Below are 9,334 nucleotides of genomic sequence, written 5' to 3'. Positions count from 1 at the left end.
ACAACACCAGACCTCAGCCTGCTCCATGCCTCAACCTGGGCTCCAACAACGCTAGTAGGTGTTCAGAAGTGCCGTCTTCACAGAGCAAAACACACTAGCTCCTGTGTTAGTGGGGTTCAGTAATGCCAGCTGATCCCCTGCTGTGTAGACGGCAAAGTCTAGTGCTGCCTCCACATGCCAACAACTTCAGACCTCAGCCTGCTCCATGCCTCAACCTGGGCTCCAACAACGCCAGTTGGAGTTCAGAAGTGCCGTCTTCGCAGAGACAAACACACACTAGCTCCTGTGTTAGTGGGGTTCAGTAATGCCAGCTGTTCCCCTGCTGTGTAGACGGCAATGTCTACTGCTGCCTCCACATGCCAAAACATTCAGGCCTCAGCCTGCTCCATGCTTCATCCTGGGCTCCAACAACGCCAGTTGGTGTTCAGAAGTGCCGTCTTCACAGAGCAAAACACACTAGCTCCTGTGTTAGTGGGGTTCAGTAATGCCAGCTGATCCCCTGTTGTGTAGACGGCAAAGTCTAGTGCTGCCTCCACATGCCAACAACTTCAGACCTCAGCCTGCTCCATGCCTCAACCTGGGCTCCAACAACGCCAGTTGGTGTTCAGAAGTGCCGTCTTCGCAGAGACAAACACACACTAGCTCCTGTGTTAGTGGGGTTCAGTAATGCCAGCTTTTCCCCTGCTGAGTAGATGGCAATGTCTCCTGCTGCCTCCACATGCCAAAACAATCAGGCCTCAGCCTGCTCCATGCTTCATCCTGGGTTCCAACAATGCCAGTTGGTGTTCAGAAGTGCCGTCTTCGCAGAGACAAACACACACTAGCTCCTGTGTTAGTGGGGTACAGTAATGCCAGCTGTTCCCCTGCTGTGCAGACGGCAAAATCTCCTGCTCCATCCACATGCCAACAACATCAGACCTCAGCCTGCTCAACGCCTCAACCTTGGCTCCAACAACGCTAGTAGGTGTTCAGAAGTGCCATCTTCACAGAGCAAAACATACTAGCTCCTGTGTTAGTGGGGTTCAGTAATGCCAGCTGATCCCCTGCTGTGTAGACGGTAAAGTCTCCTGCTCCATCCACATGCCAACAACACCAGACCTCAGCCTGCTCCATGCCTCAACCTGGGCTCCAACAACGCCATTTGGTGTTCAGAAGTGCCGTCTTCACAGAGCAAAACACACTAGCTCCTGTGTTAGTGGGGTTCAGTAATGCCAGCTGATCCCCTGCTGTGTAGATGGCAAAGTCTAGATCTGCCTCCACATGCCAACAACTTCAGACCTCAGCCTGCTCCATGCCTCAACCTGGGCTCCAACAACGCCAGTTGGAGTTCAGAAGTGCCGTCTTCGCAGAGACAAACACACATTAGCTCCTGTGTTAGTGGGGTTCAGTAATGCCAGCTGTTCCCCTGCTGTGTAGACGGCAATGTCTACTGCTGCCTCCACATGCCAAAACATTCAGGCCTCAGCCTGCTCCATGCTTCATCCTGGGCTCCAACAACGCCAGTTGGTGTTCAGAAGTGCCGTCTTCGCAGAGACAAACACACTAGCTCCTGTGTTAGTGGGGTTCAGTAATGCCAGCTGATCCCCTGCTGTGTAGACGGCAAAGTCTCCTGCTCCATCCACATGCCAACAGACCTCAGCCTGCTCCATGCCTCAACCTGGGCTCCAACAATGCCAGTTGGTGTTCAGAAGTGCCGTCTTCACAGAGACAAACACACACTAGCTCCTGTGTCAGTGGGGCTCAGTAATGCCAGCTGTTCCCCTGCTGTGTAGACGGCAAAGTCTCCTGCTCCATCCACATGCCAACAACATCAGACATCAGCCTGCTCCATGCCTCAACCTGGGCTCCAACAACGCTAGTTGGTGTTCAGAAGTGCCGTCTTCACAGAGCAAAACACACTAGCTCCTGTGTTAGAGGAGTTCAGTAATGCCAGCTGTTTCCCTGCTGTGTAGACGGCAAAGTCTCCTGCTCCATCCACATGCCAACAACATCAGACCTCAGCCTGCTCCATGCCTCAACCTGGGCTCCAACAACGCCAGTTGGTGTTCAGAAGTGCTGTCTTCACAGAGCAAAACACACTAGCTCCTGTGTTAGTGGGGTTCAGTAATGCCAGCTGTTCCCCTGCTGTGTAGACGGCAATGTCTCCTGCTGCCTCCACATGCAAACTACTACTGACTTTTAACCGTGCTCCACTTAGGCCTCCGGCTCCACTGTCTCTAGTTTTTCCCCTGGCCTCCAACCCCGCCAGTTGCTGCTCTGTAGTGGCGTCTGCACAATCCACACTTATTCCTGAGTTACTGGGGCTCAGTCACGTCAGTTGATCCCCTGATGTGTGTCCGGCAAGGTCTCCTGGTCTGTCCACATTCCCATTACTAGTAGTGTGAATGAGGACAGAGCAGGAGACCTTGCCAGACACACATCAGGGGATCAACTGACGGGACTGAGCCACAGTTACACAGGAACAAGTCTGGATTGTGCAGATGCCACTTCAGAGCAGCAACTGGCGGGGTTGGAGGCCAGGGGAAATACTAGAGACAGTGGAGCTGGAGGCCATAGTGGAGTACGGTTACAATCAGTAGTAGTCTACAACCTCTATAAAACCAGCTGCAAGTTGGCCTCCGCCTGCTGCATGCTTCATCCTGGGCTACAACACAGCCAGTTGTAGCCTGGAAGTGCTGTCCGCACAGATTGAAACACTCGCTCCGATGTCTGTGGGGTTCAGTAACACCAGCTGTTCCCCTGCTGTGTGGATGGCAAAGTCTCCTGCTGCCTCCAAACTCACACTACATCGTATTTTCTCCTCGCTCCAAGTAGGTCTCAGCCTGCTCGGAGCATTGCTCCTGGCTACAACACAGCCAGTTGTAGCCTGGAAGTGCCGTCCGCACAGATTGAAACACTCGCTCCGGTGTCTGTGGGGTTCAGTAACGCCAGCTGTTCCCCTGCTGTGTGGATGGCAAAGTCTCCTGCTGCCTCCAAACTCACACTACTACTGATTTTTAACCGTGCTCCACTTAGGCCTCTGGCTCCACTGTCTCTAGTTTTTCCCCTGGCCTCCAACCCCGTCAGTCGCTGCTCTGAAGTGGCGTCTGCACAATCCACACTTGTTCCTGAGTTACTGTGGCTCAGTCACGTCAGTTGATTCCCTGATGTGTGTCTGGCAAGGTCTCCTGCTCTGTCCCCATTCCCATTACTAGTAGTGGGAATGTGGACAGAGCAGGAGACCTTGCCGGACACACATCAGTGGATCAACTGTTGTAAATGAGCCCCAGTCACACAGGAACAAGTGTGGATTGTGCACATGCCACTTCAGAGCAGCGACTAGCAGGGTTGGAGGCCAGGGGAAATACTAGAGACAGTAGAGCCAGAGGCCTAAGTGGAGCCCGGTTAAAATCAGTAGTTGTGTACAACCAATATAAAACTCGCTCCAAGTAGGCCTCAGCCTGCTGCATGACTGACCCCTCGGCTCCAACATCGCCAGTTGCAGCTCAGAAGTGTCTTTGGCACGGGCACTCCCTCCTTCCCAGCCTGTTTCCAGCACGCCTGCTGTTTCCGGGTAGTGTCAATGTCACTTTACCACCGATACGTTGTCCTGTCGTGTTGCGGTCGGGTTAGCCGAGTCTATGGTGCCTGCAGTTTTGGTGCTTCCTATGTGGGCTGCGGGTTCTGGTAATAAAGGCTGGTTCCGTAGTGCCAACAGGACAAGCACCCCCTGTAGGACTGTGGGTTTCGGTAACTGCGGCCGACTCACGGCCTTGCAACTTTGTTTTTTTCCTGGGTACCTTGTCCTACCCATCCGGGTTCCAGCACCTTCAGCTGGCTCACGGCAGAGCCTTTGGCCTAGGTGCCTCCTTCTCGGTATCCGAGTTCCAGCAACGTTTGCTGGTCCTTGGTAGTGCTTTTTAGCACAGGTACCTCCTGCTTAGAAACCTTGCTCTAGCACCGTCAGTTGGTCCACGGTTGTCCCATTGGCTCTTGTTCCTTCTGCTGCCCCTCCGGGTTCCAGCACCGTCAGCTGGCTCTCGGCAGAGCATTTGGCCTAGGTGCCTCTTTCTCGGTATCCGAGTTCCAGCAACGTCTGCTGGTCCTTAGTAGTGCTTTTTAGCACAGGTACCTCCTGCTTAGAAACCGTGTTCCAGCACCGTCAGCTGGTCCACAGTTGTGCCATTGGCTGTTGTTCCTTCTGCTGCCACTCTGCGTTCCAGCACCGTCAGCTGGTTCTCGGTAGTTCCATTGACTCTTGTAGCTAATGCTACCTATCCGGGTTCCAGCACCATCAGCTGGTTCTCGGTAGTGTCTTTGGCACGTGCACTCCCTCCTGCCCAGCCTGGTTCCAGCACGCCTGCTGTTTCTGGGTAGTGTCAACGTCACTTTGCCACCGATACGTTGTCCTGTCGTGTTGCAGTCGGGTTAGCCGAGTCTATGGTGCCTGCAGTTTTGGTGCTTCCTATGTGGGCTGCGGGTTCTGGTAATAAAGGCTGGTTCCGTAGTGCCAATAGGACAAGCACCCCCTGTAGGACTGTGGGTTTCGGTAACTGCGGCCGGCTCACGGCCTTGCAACTTTGTTTTTTTCCTGGGTACCTTCTGCTACCCATCCGGGTTCCAGCACCGTCAGCTGGCTCACGGCAGAGCCTTTGGCCTAGGTGCCTCCTTCTCGGTATCCGAGTTCCAGCAACGTTTGCTGGTCCTTGGTAGTGCATTTTAGCACAGGTACCTCCTGCTTAGAAACCTTGCTCTAGCACCGTCAGTTGGTCCACGGTTGTCCCATTGGCTCTTGTTCCTTCTGCTGCCCCTCCGGGTTCCAGCACCGTCAGCTGGTTCTCGGCAGAGCCTTTGGCCTAGGTGCCTCCTTCTTGGTATCCGAGTTCCACCAACATCTGCTGGTCCTTGGTAGGGCTTTTTAGCACAGGTACCTCCTGCTTAGAAACCATGTTACAGCACCATCAGCTTGTCCACGGTTCTCCCATTGGCTCTTGTTCCTTCTGCTGTCCCACCGGGTTCCAGCACCGTCAGCTGGTCCTCGCTAGTGTCATTTGCTCTTGCTGCTTCTACTACCCATCCGGGTTCCAGCACCGTCAGCTGGTTCTCGGCAGTGCCTTTGGCCTAGGTGCCTCCTTCTTGGTATCCGAGTTCCAGCAACGTCTGCTGGTCCTTGGTAGTGCTTTGGAGCACAGGTACCTCCTGCTTAGTAACCGTGTTCCAGCAATGTCAGCTGGTCCATGGTTGTGCCATTGGCTCTTGTTCATACTGCTGCCCCTCCGGGTTCCAGTACCGTCAGCTGGTTCTCGGCAGTTCCTCAGCCTTCTTGTACCTTCTGCTACTTTTCCAAGTTCAAGCTTGTGGAAATAGTTTTTGATTCTCACTCTGGATCTCCCTGACAATGACCCTGAAGATGGCGACCCTGAAGACCACACAGAAGAATACCTAAAAGATGACCCTGAAGAAGATGACCAAGAGGACAAAGAACAGGAAGACAACTACCAAGATGCAGAACAACAAGAGACAGAAGACTAAGAAGCAGAAAAACCAAAAGCAGAAGAACATTAAGCATAAGACTAAAAATCAGAGCAAATGATATTATCTAATTTATAAGCAGAAGAAGACTAAGCAGTGTATGGGGGTGAGTCCGTTCCTCCTCGTGATGCCCCTGGAAAAGGCCTGCTGCTGCAGGTCAAACTGAACGCGGACAAACCCTGTTGTAAATCTGTTGTCACAGGCTGAACGGAAGGTGTAATCTTCAAACTTTTATAGATTAAAACTACAGGAATGCCTGACACAAATAAGAATATGATGAAGAAGAATAATAGGAAGAAGATGAAGAAGTAGAGTATGAAGAAAAATAATAGTTGATTAAGAAGAATATGAAGAATGAAAAAAAAAAAAAAAAGAAGAAGGTGAAGAAGAAAAAGAAGAAGAAGATGAAGGGGGGGTGAAGAAGAAGTTGATGAAAAAGATGCTGCTGAGGATGATGAAGGAGAATTGTGGGAGAAGTAAATAAGAAGGTGAAGAGCATGGAAGTAGTGAAACATACATATCTGACAAAATATAAAAGAGGTTAACATAGTAAATATCTTTGTAACTCCAAACGTCTTTAAAAAAAAAAAAATTAATTCCTGCTAATCCATTTGATTGGGCTAAACCTCTATGGCTTTAATGTCTCCTACAACTCCCACAATGCATTCTACATTATTATTAGTTGTGTTTCTTCATGTAGAATTAACCTACAGGGAAAGAAAGGGTTTTTTTTAATTCTGATATTTCAGTTCCATTGACTTGAATGGGACTTCCGGGATCAGAATCGGCAATACCAGATACTTTTTTTAGATCGGCCGATCCATTCCGATACGATATTTTTCAGTATCGGGTGGTATCGCTCAACACTAGTCCCAATATAGATGTAAATGTTCAGACTGACCCTCACAAGAAGGTATTCTTGAGCCAACCAGTTATCCCGTATACTGGGCCATATGAAATACAAGTTAGCCAAGAATTCCACTACCTGGATATTGTTGAATACCTATCTAAGAGCTTTCCCTACAGTGTTTTAATAAATTGCTCAATAATAAAGTGCAAATATGCAGTTGACCTAATGGACTTAAGTGTCATGCATCTACTCCGCATCAGTATATACATAATGAAGGAATGCTAAATAACCCATATTCTCTGTTATAATGACACACAGAAAATGCTGCAGTTCTGCTAAAGTGTCATGCATTTATTCAGCATCAACATATACATAATGAAAGCATGCTAGATAGCTCATATTATCTGCTATAATAAGACACAGAAAATGCTGCAGTTCCATAAATAGGAAAGTAAATAATTCCAGATTGCAGACACAAACTTGCCTAAAAAAGAAAAAAAAAACATTGTAGGTCACTTATCTGAATACTGTCAATGTCATCGTCCTGTCCCTACACGTTTCACCCCCTCCTAATTTAAGGGCTCATCAGGGGACCACAGATAGGAGCATGCCATAGTGGCTTAGTTGTCAATGTGGGTCCTCACCAAGAGGATGACTGACCATGCTTTACTCCTCCTCCTCCTCCTCTCTGACCACAAGCCATACATGCTGAACAGATGGTATGACAGTTGTGCAGGTAGTACCATCTATAGCGCATGAAACTAGCTCCTGTTCTTCCTCCTCCTCCTCATTGTCACCCAATGCATGTTGGGATGAGATGAGGCTGAACTGTGTATAATCACCCTGTATGGTTCCTTGCTCCAACTCATTGTGCTCCGCCTGCAATGCACCCTCTTTGATTGTGAGCAGAGAGCATTTCAAAACACAGAGAAGCGGGATGGTGAGGCTAATTATGGCATCACTGCCGCTCACCATTTTGGCGGAGTCTTCAAAGTTTTGTAGGATGGTACATATGTCTGACATCCATGTCTACTCCTGAGGTCATATGTGTGGAGTCTGAACTGAATACCGATGGCCTTGTGTTGATGCTAGTAGTCAACAACTACCTTCTTCTGCTCACAAATACTTTCCAACATCTGCAGTCTAGAGTTTCAAGGCATGGGGAAATCACACACCAGTCGATGAGCCAGAAGCTGCAAACGCTGCTGAAGCACGGCAAGGGTGGCATAAGCTGTAGCTGACTTTCTAAAATGGGTACACAGGTGGCATACTTTAACAAGCAGATCTGGCAACTGTGGGTAAGTTTTGAGAAACTGCTGAACCACGAGGTTACGCACATGGGCCCAGCATGGTATGTGTGTGAGCTCGCCTCGCCTCAGAGCCGCTACCAGATTCTGACCATGGTCACACACGACCATTCCTGGCTGTAGGTTCAGCAGTGTCAGCCACAGATCTGACTGCTCTTTCAGAGCTGTCCACAACTCTTCAGCATTGTGCGATTGGCTAAGGCAGTGCTGCAGTGCTTCCAGATTGTGACTGATGTGGTCATTTTGGAGATGGAGGCTGAAGAGGAGGAGTAGAAGTAGGAGGATGAGGTGCAGGAGCTGTAGACTGTGGGGGCAACCCTGATTGACCTAGAGCTCGCAATCCTCGGCGTCAGCGGGATGTGTTCCATTCCAAGGTCCAACTGAGTCCCGGCTTCCTCTGTTAACCCAGTGTGCCGTCAACAAGATGTACCGTCCCTGTCTACAAGCACTTGTCCATGTGTCCGAGGTTAGGTGGATTTTCCCAGTAACTGCATTGTTGAGGGCATGGCTAAAGTTGTGGGACATGTGCTTGTGTAATGCAGTGACGGCTCACCGGGAGAAATAGTGGCGACTGGGGACCGAGAAATGAGGGATGGCCGCCACCATCAGGTTGGTTGTGGAAAGCTTCCATCTCAATGAGCCTAAAAGGCAACATTTTGAGCATGAGCAGTCGTGAAATATGGGAATATAGTACTGTAGCCTGTGGGGTGTTGGCTGGGTATTTGTGCTTGCATTTCAAGGACTGGGGTATGGACAACTGAATGCTGTGCTGGGATAAGGACATGGATGTGCTTCCCGATGGTGCTAGTTGAGTGTGTGCAATGTCAGGTGCAATGCAGGAGGCATATTCGCCTGCACCATGGACTGAGGATTGGCTTGCATGCTCAACAGCGGAAGGAGCAGCGGTGTCACCCACAGACACTGTTCCTGAACCCTGGGGATTGTCCCACAAAGTTGGGTGCTTTGCTGCCATGTGCCTGATCATGCTGGTGGTGGTCAGGCTGGTAGCTTTGCTACCCCTGCTGATGTGGGCATGGCAGATGGTGCAAATGGCCGTATTGGGGTTATTGGTAGAGTCTTTAAAAAACAACCAGACTCCAGAAGACCTAAGAGTTGTACTGGCTACTTCCGTCATGCTGGTGTTAAGGGGAATAGTTGCCTGCCATCTGTCTACAGCCACAACACTGCTCATTCCTGCCTGTTGAGGTGCTATGCCTCCCTCCCCCTGTGTGCTGCTGTCCTCGCTCTGCATGTCCTCCTGCCAGGTTGTGTCAGTTACTATATCATCCACCTCCTCATCTTCCATTTCCTCACCCTGGTCCTCCTCCTTACTTTCTGGCAATTGTGTCTCATCATCATCCACCTCTTGTGACACTTTCCCACCATTGCCTTTGTGTGACTGTGGCTGCTCAAATATTTAGCATCGCTACATGCGATCTCATCTTGCCCCGCTTCAAGTGGAACATGCGAGAGGCCCGAATCTAATAATGGAAAAGAGAACAGCTCTTCAGAGTGTCCACGTGTGGGATCAATTGTCACCAGGCACTTGGCATGGTAGGAGGAAGGAGGATCAAGGTGATGAATATGTGGTCCAGACTCATAGCTACTGAGACTTGACTGTGTGGAAGACAGGGTGGTGGTGGCAAAGTGCCTGAAAGTATTATCC

The sequence above is a fragment of the Dendrobates tinctorius genome, unplaced genomic scaffold (assembly GCF_039654945.1).
Source record: "Dendrobates tinctorius isolate UK_male_01 unplaced genomic scaffold, ASM3965494v1 ptg000046l, whole genome shotgun sequence".
Classification (NCBI taxonomy): domain Eukaryota; kingdom Metazoa; phylum Chordata; class Amphibia; order Anura; family Dendrobatidae; genus Dendrobates; species Dendrobates tinctorius.
The sequence above is the reverse complement of the archived record's forward strand: the minus strand, read 5'-3'. Positions refer to the sequence as shown.